Source organism: Microcaecilia unicolor, chromosome 2, assembly GCF_901765095.1.
Source record: "Microcaecilia unicolor chromosome 2, aMicUni1.1, whole genome shotgun sequence".
NCBI classification, from domain to species: domain Eukaryota; kingdom Metazoa; phylum Chordata; class Amphibia; order Gymnophiona; family Siphonopidae; genus Microcaecilia; species Microcaecilia unicolor.
This window is the reverse complement of record NC_044032.1, coordinates 283,911,017-283,925,508: the sequence shown is the minus strand read 5'-3', so window position 1 is coordinate 283,925,508 and position 14,492 is coordinate 283,911,017.

Sequence of the window (14,492 nt, the reverse complement as noted above, 5' to 3'; positions counted from 1 at the left end):
TGCAATATTTGATAGTCCACATGTGTTTTAACAACCTTGAATAGTTTTGTATCATCTGCAAATTTGATCACCTCACTCATCATTCCAAATTCCATATCATTTATAAATATGTTAAATAGTACCAGTCCCAGTACAGATCCCTGCAGCACTGCATTGTTCACTCTCCTCAATTGAGAGAAATGACCATTTAACCCTACCCTCTGTTTTCTGTCCATTAGCCAATTTCTAATCTACACCAGAACCTTGCCTCCTATCCCATGACTCTTTAATTTTCTCAGGAGTCTCTCATGAGGGACTTTATCAAAAGCTTTCTGAAAATCTAGTTACACCATCAACTGGCTCACCTTTATCCACATGTTTATTCATGCCTTCAAAAAAATTAAGCAAATTGGTGAGGCAAGACTTCCCTCTGCTTAACCCATGCTGACTCTGGCCTATTAAACCATGTTTGTCTATGTGTTCTATAATTTTGTTCTTTATAATAGTTTCCACTATTTTGCTCGGCATCAACATCAGACATACCAGTCTTGAGGAGACTTCACCACTACTGTTGTCAGCACTCAGATAGCTTTCCATATACTGTCCATGGTAACCGCCGTGGAAGAAGTAAGATCTTGGAACTCCCTCAACTTAGCAGACAAGTCATTGGGTCTGATACCGCCTCCAGGACACCTCTCTCCAGCGTCTTCCGCCCTTTGAGGGAGTCCATCCTCAGCCTGATTTTCTGCTGGACACGGTGGAGGCATGAACAATGCGGGTGACAACTAAATGTCCAGTGTCAGGGAAGCAGATGCTCCTTCATCCATTCAAGCAGCAGGATCATTCCCCCTGACTTCTCCCTGTGGTGCTTCACAGCATACCATTCCAGGGTCTGCTGAGCTGGGGAGGAAGTATGAGTTGAAGGTGGCTGAACTTTCATTACCTCTTTGTGTTTAATATGGGGCATAGTGATGTGTAGCAACAAAGAGGGAAAAATGCTTTCACCAAACAGACCTCTGAGATGGTACTTGCCGTGCTGCCTTCAGTCCATGTTTTCACCCTTTCATCTACCTAAGTACATAATGTAACCCATAGAGGGTTAATAAGAAAACGTACCTGGCTCCAGGGCCATCGCGTCGGCTGCTGGGGAGATTTTTGGCTGCGTTCGTTGCAGCAGCATGTTTTGATTGGCAGCGTTCACGCCAGGGCCCAGATTGTTTTTGGCGCGTCGGAGCTATAGCGGCAGTAATGAGGCCGCATCGCGGGGCAGAGCCAGAGTGAAAGGGAAGCTCAGGGAGGGATAGAGAATCTGATTGGCCCTGCGTCGGCGTCCGACGTCGACGTAATGACGTCAGACGTACATTTCTGACGCAGGGCCCGAGGATTCCTTCTCTTAAGGGAACCGGCTCTATTTTAAGGTACTGAGCCGGTTCCGAAATTAAAATAGAATCGGCGTGGGACCGGAGGAAGAATGGGGGAGTGCTCCGATGCACTCTCCCAGCGGTTTTTTGTTTTAATAATGTGGCCAGTCACGTTGTGGGCGCTGCACGCGCCAGGTTGAAGAGGAGGAGAGCTGGGTGCATCGGAGGTGGCACGAGCCGGTGCTAGCTCGTGGAAGAGAGAAGCAGGAGGCTCGTGCCACAAGGAAAAGAGGATTTTTGGGCTGAAGGAGCCACAAGGTACCAATATTTGTTTTTAATTGAACAACTGTGTTTGTGTAGATGTTTAAAAATTGTTTAATTGAGTCTAAAAAGGCTGTGTTTTTAACAAAAAAAAGATTTAACGGGGCAGGAGGCTCGTGCTTAAGGCACGAGCTCGGGGAGGTTAAGTAAAGATTCTAAACTGTCTTTAGTGACAGTTGGGTGGGTATTGAGCTGCTGAGAGGACGCAGGTGTCAGAGTCCTTCAGGAAAGTTAAAGAAATTACTTAACAGTGAAGAAAAATTGTAAATTGTGATTGAATGTAGTGTGTGTGCATGCACAGAATCGTAGCAGTTAATTACAAAGAGCCCGCGGGTATTTTTGGCTCTGAGGTTGGTGAGTGAGAGACTGAGCTGGAGGTAGTTCACCTAAACTTAAACTTTACTACTTTAATTTAGCCCAGTTCTTGAGAGCTCAGATTAATAGACTGAGCTGTAGGTAGTTCACCTAGACTTAAACTTTACTACCTTAATTTAGCCCAGTTCTTGAGAGCTCTGATTAATAAAATATTTATTTTGACCTGGTGTGACCTAAAAGGTTCATAATATGGGCTCAGATAAAAACTGAAGCACAGAGGTGTTATCCTGAACAGCTGGATCAGTGCATTAATATTTGAGTGTGCTGTTTTTTTTTTATTAAGGAGGAAGAAAAATACAGACATTACCTGTTTTAAAGAAAATTGAATAGGAACCTATATATAAAGAGGGATGTGCTGTAAAATAAATAAATAATCCAGAGAAAGTTAAAAATAATTCAAAGAAAGTTAAGAAACATCTGAATTATATTTTTAAAGCCTGAGAGCTGTTAACAGGTATAAGTTTAAAAATCAGATTACAACATAATCTGAAGTTTATATAATTTTTTTTCAAAAATCTTTTGAGGGTGGGTTATAGCTTAGGGATACCTAATTATATTTTATTTACTTGGGGTAGCTAGCAAATAGGAAAAATATTAATATATTAATGGAATGCATATGTAGGGAACAGGTTTTCTTTCTTTAAGTTCTTTGAGATAGAGTAGTAGGAGTGTGAAGCGGATCTGCTATCAAGCACAAGCTAGCCAAATCTTCTATCAAGTTCATGCTGGCCAGTGAAGACGGGAGTTCACGTCAAGAAAGAAGAGGACAGAAGAACTAGAATAGAGCTCAAGGAAGTATCCTTTGATCCTTCATTATTAACACTAGAGAAAGAAACTTATCACGGATCAGGGGTGAGAAGTAGAGCAAAGCTACAGATTTTATACTTTCCTTGCCTGGAGGAGAACCTGAAAGAAAAGAAACAAAGCAAAGAATCAGCCCTTACAATTTTAAGGAGAAAAAAATATTAAGCACTGTTTTTGTAAAATTTGATGTGATAGCCGTTGTTTTTTAAGAGAAATACTTATCTGACAAATTTTCTTTAAGCGTTGATGGAGTGAATATTTGTTATTTTCCTAACAAGAAAAAGAAAAAGAAAAAATGTTATAGTAAATCACTTGCAAGTCAATAAATGTAATTTATTTCAGAATTTAATATTCGTTTAACTGAGTTTCTTATTTAGTTTAATCTCCCTTCTTGTTTTAGAAACAAGAAAGTGAGGATAGTTTTAAATGATTGAATCTCACCTCTGTTAGTCTGACAGGGGGTCATCTGAGGTATTGCTATGGTATTTGTAAGGTGAGCCCTTGTTTCCGGAGGTGAGGTCACAATAAGTATTGCCGCACTGGAACAGACCAAAGCTCCATCAAGCCCTGTGTCCTGATTTCAACAGTGGCCAATCAGTCACAAATACCTGGCAAGATCCAAAAAAAATTCAATACATTTTATGCTGCTTATCCCAGAAATAAGCAGTGGATTTTCCCCGTCATTTTAATAATGGTCTATGGACTTTTCCTTTAGGAAGCCGTTCAAACCTTTGTTAAACCCTGCTAAGCTAGCCGCCTTTACCACATTCTCTGGCAACGAATTCCAGAGATTAATTACACGTTGAGTGAAGAAATATTTTCTCTGATTCATTTTAAATTTACTACATTGTAGCTTCTATCTTTTTCTTGTATTTGCCTACTTACTGTAGTTATATCTCATCTAGATTATTACAACTCTTTCTTTGCTAGTCTTCCCCTTTCCTTACTCAAGCGCCTCCAACTCATACAATCAACTGCAGTTAAACTTCTTTATGGAGCACACAATTCGACTATATCACAGCACTACTTAAGAAAGAACATTAGTTGCCCATTTCTGCACATATTCAGTTTAAACTTCTATCTCTAGTCTATAAAGAACTACAATCTGGCGCACCAGATTATATTTCAGACCTCCTAATTCCATATACCCAATCCATAACTTACAGTTCTATCAACATCAACTTCTACAGCTCCCTTCCTTTTCCAACATGCGATTGAACATCACCCATGAAACTGCTTTCTCATATGCTGCTCCTAAATTATGGAACACTTTGCCTGTTGATGTTAAGTCTGAATCCTCCCTTCTCTCTTTTAAAAAATCTCTTAAAACTTGGTTATTTGGGCAAACTTTCTCTTCTTAACTCTACACCTGTCTTTATTTTCTCTTACTATCTCTTTCTCTACCTTTTTCTTTATCCTTTTTTTCTACATTGCCCAGGGGATTTAAATTTGTAAACCGCTTCAATGCAACCTTGTAATCAGCGGTGTATCAGATGTTTGTAAATAAATAAAATAAGTATAAAAGGGCACAGCTAGGTTGAGGAGGCCCAGAAGGAAACAGCAACCACAACTGCCTCCACTACCTCTGTGTGAACTGCAATTGGGATAGTCAGGTAGGCCCAGTGCCTCTGGGAACTTTGAAAAACTATATGCTTGATCCAGCCTTCAGGATCTCAGGAGGACTTTTTGCTTACACATAAAGATTACTTTCTGTTATTTTTTCCCTTGCCTGAGAAGCTAACAGGATCCCCATACCTTGCACCTATAATAAAGTATTATTTTGCTGACCTTGATTGCAGTGTGGCTCCAGTTTATACTGGCTCCAGGGCCCACCCTCATTCACGTTACCACACTATCCTTAAAACCTCAACATCTGCCTCTTCAGACCCCACATTAGACACTGAGGGCTGAATTCAGTAATTATGTGCCGGGATGATCCACGTAGCATGGATGTTGCGCTTAACTTTGGGCACCAGCATTTACGCCTGCCAAAAGCTGATGTAAATGCTGGCGCCTAAATTTTGGCAGTTGGGCATGCAGTTGATAGCATTCTATAACATCATGCTTAACTTCTGGGAACACGCCCAATCTGCCCATGCCCCTCCCATGGCCATGCCCCTGGAGTTGTATGCTATGAAATTTAGGTACAGAGTTTATAGAATAGCTCCTAAGGCAGATGCACACACAAATCTAAACTGTTGCCAATTAATATCAATTACTGATTGTTGACTCCTCATTAACTAATTAATTTGCCTCTCCACCCCCGAAATCTCAACCAGCAAACAGACCAATGTCTCAGCCTGCCTATCTGACATCGCTGCCTGGATGTCTCAACGACATCTGAAACTTAACATGGCCAAAACCAAGCTCCTCATCTTTCCCCCTAAACCTACCTTTCCTCTCCCCCCTTTCTCTATTTCGTTGGATGGTACTCTCATTCTCCCTGTCTCATTAGCTCGTAACCTTGGGGTCATCTTTGACTCCTCTCTCTCTTTCTCTGCTCACATTCAGCAGATTGCCAAAACTTGTCGTTTCTTTCTCTATAACATCAGCAAAATCCGTCCCTTCATCTCTGAACACTCTGCCAAAACCCTTATCCACACTCTTATCACCTCTCGTCTTGATTATTGTAACCTACTACTCACTGACCTCCCTCTTAGCCATCTCTCTCCTCTTCAATCAATCCAAAACTCTGCTGTGTGACTCATTTTCCGCCAAAGTCGCTATGCCCACATTAGCCCTCTCCTTAAGTCACTTCACTAGCTCCCTATCTGTTTCCGTATTCAGTTCAAACTTCTCCTATTGACCTATAAGTGCATTCACTCTGCCGCTCCCCAGTACCTCTCCCAGTGGTGTCGCGAGGGCAGCTGACACCCGGGGCGGGTCATCGCTGCACACCCCCCCCCCCCGGGTGCAGCGCGGCGCACCCTCCCCCCTCCGGAGCACAACCCCCCCACCCCCCCGAGAACATACCTGGAAGGTGGTGAGGGGCGGGCGGGAGAGCCAATCCGCCGAGTGCACGCCGCTGAGGGGTGTCGGCGCCTCGCTGGTTCCCTGCTCTCTCTGCCCCGGAACAGGAAGTAACCTGTTCCGGGGCAGAGAGAGCAAGGAACCAGCGAGGTGCCGACACCCCCCAGCGGCGTGAACCTGGGGCGGACCGCCCCACTGCCCCCCCTTCCTACGCCACTGACCTCTCCACTCTTGTCTCCCCCTACGTTCCCCCTCGAGTACTCCGTTCTGTAGCTAAATCTCTCTTATCCGTCCCTTTCTCCTCTACTGCTAATTCAAGACTCCGTTCCTTTTGTCTCGCTGCACCTCACACCTGGAATAGACTTCCCAAGCCTGTACGTCTAGCCCCGTCTTTAGCTGTTTTCAAGTCCAAACCCAAAACCCACCTCTTTACCACTGCTTTTGACTCCTAACTCACTTACCCTGTCCTTTATCCTCATCTCTTTATTCCCTTACCCCCTTAATTGTTCTGTCTGTTTACCTGTCTTATCTATATTGTAAGCTCTTTGAGCAGGGACTGTCTTCTGTGTATGGTGTACAGCGCTGCGTATGCCTTGTAGTGCTATAAAAATGATAAGTAGATAGATAGAATTTGCATGAGGATCAGTGTTCAAATTTGGGTGCTCAACTTTTGGCAACCTATATAGAATCTGGGGGCAACTGTGTAATCAACACATACAAGCAACAAGGGACTCAAATACAAATCCACCTGTGCATCCAGTTTTTCCTACTTAAGCGCACAACTGTGGAACGCACTGCCAAAAGCAGTAAAAACTACGCTCGACCACCTAAATTTCCGGAAAGCACTACAGAACTGTTCAAAAGAGCATACCCCACCGACCCAACATAAAATACCTGGACACTTATGACACAATGGAACCAAAGATCGTATTGGACATTACCTGACCTTTCCTACCCTCTCCCCCTCTAAGCTCCCCCAACTGTACCTACCACACATGTACCTCGCTCTACCACAAAACCGCCTTGAATTAATCCACACCATGTATTTGTTCAGACCGGAATTGGCTAACACTACCTATACTCCAATCCTCTCCCCCACATCTCTTCATACTGTTCTACTCTTTATAACTTGAACATCTCTTGATACTTTGTACCGTACTTTGAGACTTTGTACCATACCTTGTACAATACTTTGTGTTATCTCTGTGATACTCTGTACCACACCTTGTAAGCCGCATGGAACCTGCTATTGAGTGGGAAAGAGCGGGGTATAAATACTACAAATAAATAAATAAATAAATAAATAAATAAACAAACACCGTTATCGGTAATATGTAAGCCACATTGAGCCTGCAAAAAGGTGGGAAAATGTGGGATACAAATGTAACAAATAAATAAATAAATAAATACAAACACAATACTCCTCAAAAACATCAGACTATAATGTGAGAAACCTGACATTACAGTGATACCTCCCTGAAGTTTTGCACCTAGTCTGCTATATAGCACGAAATAGCAACTGTAAGGGTTCCTAGCCTGTTAGGGGTTATACAGCTGCCCTAGCAAAAAGGCATATTTATTTATTTATTTATTTATCGTACATTTATACCCCACTTTTTCCCACAGTTGTGCAGGCTCAAAGTGGCTTACAATGTTTCAGATCAGAGGTGATACAATTACAATCAAATCAGATAGAATGGAAGAAACAGGCAAAGAAGAAAATAGGGAAAGAATAAGAGAGTCCAAAAATGGTCCGTAGCTATGTTGTTAGGATGGGCAAAAAGGGATATGAGGAGAATACACAATATACACAAACACAACAATCCTCAAAAGCATCAGAAACTCAAACAGATAAACATACACTCTACATTTCAAAATATATAACACATTGTGGCAAATTGGAAGGAAAAAGTCTCAGAGCCTGTACCAGACCATTACAATTGCATATGCTGAGAACCACAGGACTATCACCTCACAGGCATAAATAAACCTTCCAATAACATATTTTAAGTGACACGCTTTTACATATTAGCAAACATAACTTTTCTGTGTGAAAAGGCAAAGAATCAGCAAGGTCCCACTGACGGTGGCCAGCATTTCACTTCTTGTTGCATCAGGGTGAAATGGACCAAGTCTTGAAGAGGCACAAAATAACTCCGTGCTCAGTCAAACCTTTTGAAAGGTTTTTTATGCCTATGAAGTGACTCTCCTGTGGTTCCCGGCATATGCAATTATAATGATGTGGTACAGGATCTAAGGCTTTTTCTTTGCCCCAGACCCCAAAGAACCCTCTTCTTTCTTTTATCAGGATCAGGACTCCCCTTTCTGTCTAGTTAGTACAAGTCTTCTTCCTTTGGTTATTTCTCCTTCTCCTTAAGAGCAGAGGTGTTCTGGTGTAGCTAACCAGATCACCCTTTCAGGGAAGTACAGAGGCCTAAGCAAAACCAAGTCACCTCTCAATAATCCCCTGCTCACTATGGTGCAATGACTTATTTAACCAAAGGCAGTTAACACTCTTGAGCTCAGTATTTATACCGGTTCAATTTTCTATCCAAGTGAGGTCTCCTTCCATCATTACATCACTGTTCCAGAAATTGTAAGTGGTAGAGAAGGTCAAAATATTTGTATTTTGATCTTTCTATCGTTTACAATTTCTTTACTAAATACTTTAGTAGATTCACTGGAGGTCTCTGCCATTAGAGATCTCAACCATTCTGAATTGCACACTTTTGTTTGGCTTTCAGAAGTCTTTTTTGGCCCTTCAAAAGATTAGATCATTAAAACCATGATAGAGCACAAAATAATCTTACCGATTGCTATTATTTTGTCATATTTGGAATGGATTATTGTAATCCTCTTTTGTTTGGTCTCCATTTTTACCAGATAGGAAAGATCCAGCTTGTACAAAACACAGCAGTGAAGCTATTTGATAATGCTAGGAAGCAGGGGCGTATCTGGAATCCGGCGGTAGGGGGGGCCAGAGCCAGAGAGAGGGGGCACATTTTTGCCTCCCTCCCCCCCCCCCGCCATCAACCCTCCCCCGCTGCTTACCTTTGCTGGCGGGGGCCCCAACCCCCGCCAGCCGAGGTCCAACCTGAAGTCTTCATATTTCGTCTTCCTCCGACTCCTCCGTGGCCATGCTGCAAGTAACGCTGCTGATTCGTTGAATCCAGTTCGGAGTCTGACATTGCAGCATGTTGTATGCGTGTACAACGTGCTGCAACGTCAGACTCCGAACTGGATTCAACGAATCAGCAGCGTTACTTGCAGCATGGCCACGGAGGAGTCGGAGGAAGACGAAATATGAAGACTTTGGGTTGGACCTCGGCTGGCGGGGGTTGGGGCCCCCGCCAGCAAAGGTAAGCAGCGGGGGAGGGTTGACGGTGGGGATGGGGGCCAGGGTGAAATCTGCGGGGGCCCAGGCCCCTTTGGCCCCACGCAGATACGCCCCTGCTAGGAAGTCAGACCACGTATCTCCGTTGCTCTTTGAACAACATTGCTAGTAGGATTCAGGTCTTCAAAGATTTCCCATGTTGTTTCAAATGAATGCACATCCCTACCAGCCAATTTGATCTAATCTACAGTAATCTAACTGGAAAATTTGTCTATATTAAAAGATTGGGGGTTGGTGGAAGTTGGGGTAGGTAGAGGGGAGCTGGCACTTCAGAAGTGCAGTGACTTCAAACAATATTATTTGCCTTTTGCACTTATAGAAAAAGCAAAAATACTTATAAGCTTCTGAAAAAAAGAAAAATCCCCTTCTATAAAATCCTACAAAAATAAACCAGCCACTTAAGCAGTAATATATATTTTTTAAAAACCTCCTTTAAAAATCTTATGGGCTTGTTTACTAAGCCATGCTGTAGGCATGCTAACGCTAGAGACACCCATAGGAATATATAGGTGTCTCTAGCATTAGCAGCGCTAAATTTTAGCATGCGCTAAAAACGCTAACGGCTCCTTAGTAATCAAGGCCCTTAGTCAGAGTACTTACTGTACAAGCCAGAAAAGTACCTCAGCTTGAAATGAGCCCTTCTTCCTTTTCCATTAGAACCTCATCCTATAAATCCTAGTTGCAAATCTACCTTTCCATGTCAAAGGCTTTTGTATATAGGCTTTTTTGTGCTTGAATTATATATTTGCTTGAAACACTTGTCTCATTTTTTGTATTTTCCAAAAATGTCCAAAGTGGTATACAGCACTATAAAAGCATTAAGGGCTAGATAGTATATGTAAATGGTGCCTGAAAAATCTGCATGGTAAAATAATATGCATAGATGTATTCTCTAAAGTACCCCTAAATTTTATAGAATAGGTTTAAATTTTCACACGGTATATTGACTAACGCTGAGCACCTCTCTGTGCAACCAAATATGGTCGCACCCATTTAGGCCATGTTTTACTTAGCGTAAATCCCGATACCTAAATTAGGCACAGAGCGAGTGTATCTATAACAATGTGCATAGATTTTTAAAATGTCCATGACCCGCCCATACCACGCTCGTAATCATGCCCCCTTTTCAACTGTGCGACTTGGAATTTATGCGCATCATATTACAGCACATGCTTAGCGAGTTCTGAATGTAAATCATAATTAATGGCAATCTGTGCTGATAATTGGTTGTTAACATCCAACTAACAGCGCTGATTAGCTAGTTAACCTATTAAGTTACGTGCTTTGTTATAGAATACACTTCGATTTCCGCACAGAATATAGAATCCTAGGGTAAATGTAGCAAACTAAAATCAAGTCTAAACTAAGGCTAAGTCTAAATCAAATCTGTTCCTCTCGTGCCTTTCTCTATTAACCATAGAGTGAAAAAACAATATAAACTATCAAAAGATGGATTCCCCTCCCCCCCCCCCCCCCCCCCCCCCATATATGCAACTTATTTAGGAAAGAACCAGGGTTTTAATTTTCTTTGCGATATTCTTTAATCCTATTCTTACCTTAAATCTTCTGGATATTGATTTCACAACTTTGAAACATTAACCAAAACATTCCATGCTCTAAATACTCGGACTTGCTCACAGGTGCTGCAGCATATCTGCTCCTTGCAAAGGAAGCCTTGCAGGAGGAGGGAAGGAGTCACATCAGCACAAGAGGACTCACAGACTCCCTCTGAATTTTATAACTGGAGGAGATGTTGCTGCTTTGGAGCAGGACTGGTGCCATTCTATATAACAAGCAGTGCAGCATGAAAAGGAAGCAAAAATTCTGGCATACAGGGACAACTAATTTAGCTCTGGAATTCGTTGCCAGAGAATGTGGTAGAGGCAGTTAGCTTAGCGGGGTTTTAAAAAGGTTCGGACGGCTTCCTAAAGGAAAAGTCCATAGAGCATTATTAAAATGTCTTGGGGAAAATCCACTGCTTATTTCTGGGATAAGCAGCATAAAATGAATTGAACTTTTGGGGGGGATATTGCCAGGTATTTGTGACCTGGATTGGCCACTGTTGGAAACAGGATGCTGGGCTTGCTGGACCTTTGGTCTGTCCCAGTGTGGCAATACTTATGTACTTATGTACAACTCAAGGGTGCCATCCCTCCATGCACTTACGGATTATACAGTCTGTTCTTTATGTTGTTCATCATTACCATAATCCTAACACATTTCTGAGAATGTCCACTAGAAGCCTGGTTCAAATCCTGCTGCTGCTCCTTCTGATTTTGGGCAAGTCACTTAACCCCCCCCCCCCCCCCACACCTCCATTGCTTCAGGTACAAAATTACCACCCTGTTTATTAAGCCATGTAGCAATGCTGACACAGCCCATTCAAAGTGAATGGGTTGTGTCATCATAAGCACAGGGCAGTCACTAATGCAGCTTAATAAACCGGGGGGGGAGGGGGGGTAGAGTTTGAGCCCTCTGGGGACAGGGAAATACTTAGTGTACCTGAATGCCTACTCACCGTGAGCTACTACTGTGAACTAAATCCAAATAAAAAAATAGTAAGGCCAATGCTAAAAAAATAACAACCAACCAAACCCTCAATATGACCCAGGTGCTTTCTGTATATTTGTAAATAATGCTTCCCAAGTTAATGGAGGCGTGATGGATTTCCAGTGACAGATCTGTTTTGTTATAATATAATAGATATGCATACAGTGTGACCCATTGTAAAAAAATATTTCTTACTAACAGATTAACAATTGCTTATGTGCTTAACTTAGCGTGTAAAAGTCTTGGAGAAAACTGGAATCTTTATGATACCTTTTAAAGGACCAACAAGAAACAGGCATGTGAGATCTGGAGACACCATTCTTGCTGGTCCTCAAAGGGGTCTAACAACCTACAAACTGTCAGTATATCCAAGAATCGAAGTGCTGCTAGGGGTGGGGACATTGGATCCTTATGGCTCTAGAAGACTGAAAGTTATGGTTTATTTACACAATTATATATCCATGAATTTGTATGACTATCTGAAAGCTTATAAAACTTGTGGAACTATGGTCCTGATACTGGAAGGAAATATACTTTCTGGTAGTACTTCAACATTTAGGCTAGACCTGAAAGAGCATTTGCCTGCAAGATGGAGAGCTTCCTACATACGATTCTAACAGCGTAAATTGGAATGCTATGTTGATTCTAGTAAGGAATATAGAGGATATGTATAATTTATGGTCAATGAATTAAGATGGTAATATTACTGTAGGGGATTATTTAGAGATTCCAGCTGTTCAATGGTCCTTTTTTATTTGGAAGACAAAGATAATATATAGTAAAAACAGATGTTATAATAAAAAAATGTTCTGTTATTTAAACAAGCTGTAGCTTCAAAGTCACTGAATATGGTTCATTTCTACTGCAGGAGCAGTATTACAGTATTAGCGGCTGCTCTGCGCCCTGCAGCAATGGTGGTATTACCTAAAGGAATTCACATAAGTTGAGCGTCCTTAACCCTTGATTCCGTAACAGGTCACCTAAATTTAAGTGCCATTTCATGGCAGGCATTTGTTTAGCGGTATTCAATAAATTTTAGCATGTAAATGGCTTAGCGCATCAGATACAGCAATTTGCGCGTACTCAAACAATATACTCTTTGTTTGAGTCTCTCAGGACACTTTGACTCTTTTATATCCTTCAATGAGATTTTTAAAGTATAAAAAGTATCTTAATACTACTTTTGTATTCCAAGCAGCGAAGTGTTGGGATGCCCTCCCCTCTTTTACTAGATCAGAGGCTTGCTATTTAAAATTTAGATGACTTCAGAAAACTTTTTGGGCCCCTTTCACTGCAGCGGGTAAAAGGGGAAAAAAAAGGAAACATTTGCCACATGGCCATTTCCGGGGGGAGCCCTTACTGTCACCTATTTAGGTGGCGGTAAGGGATACCGTGCTAACCCACCGGGCAGCGCACGACACTGTCTGATTACTTCCGGATAAGCCCCAGCACAAAAAAAATAATTTTCTGTCACGCTGGATATAGCGTAGTGCCGGATTGGCGTATGACAACACCACGGTAGAGATATCACAGCATTGTAAAAGGGCCCCTTTATTTGGTAGATTTTTAAAACTGTAAATGTTGATGGGAATCTTTTTATTGTAATTTGCTGCAACTGGCTATCATGTTTCCTTTTGTTTTCCTTGCAGAGCTTCTTGGTTTGCAGCAGAATGCAAATATTGTATTCTATTATATGGTATTCATAGGGCAAAGTCATGGGCAGGGCCTGACACTTACATGCTTAGTTTACAGAATACTGTAATTTAAGAGTAAAGGCCTGGCATCGAATAACCGCCCCCAAAAGTTATCACAGAGGTTTTTTACCCAACATTCCTTAACTTTTGCAGTTAATACATGTTAGGTGCAAAATCTTGTACCATATAACACCCAACACTAATCAAAAATTATCAAACCACGGTATCATATATTAATTTTCTAGACCTCATTAGCAACTTTTTTTCACACGGCCTGCTAAATCCACAGTTTGTCTGCCTCCTCATTGGTCACTGTTTATTCCTCAATATTATAACCTCATCATTATCAATATCAAATTCTCTTTTTTAAAAAGTTCTTATAAGTTTCATATATAAGCTCAATGATACTTATCTTAATTTTATAATGAACTCACTTCCAACATGGGCCATGTTTCACCTTTGGATGTGTTAGGGTGAAGTTCTGAAAAACTTAATAATATAAACCAATCAGTATAAAACCTTAGCTATATAGAAAAATATATACAATTTAAACCATGGTGGCTGTAATATCTCTCTTACCTCAACTTCTAATTCAGGCTGTTCAGCATTTTAGCATTTAAAGTGGCTGCCCAAGCCCTGCCTGTATATTACCTCATCAAATCTACTGGGCCAAGCTACATTTTACCTTAAGAATCCTGCTGGGCCAACCTTAACATTACCTTCTAAGCCAATTAATTTAAAGTTTGACATTGTGACAGTAAGAATGTAATTTATGTTATACTAGTAAAAAAGGCCCGTTTCTGACACAAATGAAACGGGCGCTAGCAAGGTTTTCCTCGGAGTGTGTATGTTTGGGAGAGTGTATGTGAGAGTGACTGTTTGAGAGTCAGAGTGAAAGTGTGAGTCCAATCCATGCTCCTCTGTCACCTGGCCCCTCTATTCATCCCTATCCAGCAATTCCCCTCTCTGCCTGAGGCCTGCCCTGCAATCCATATCCATCCATGCCCATCTGTCCCCTCCATTCATCCCTATCCAGCAATTCCC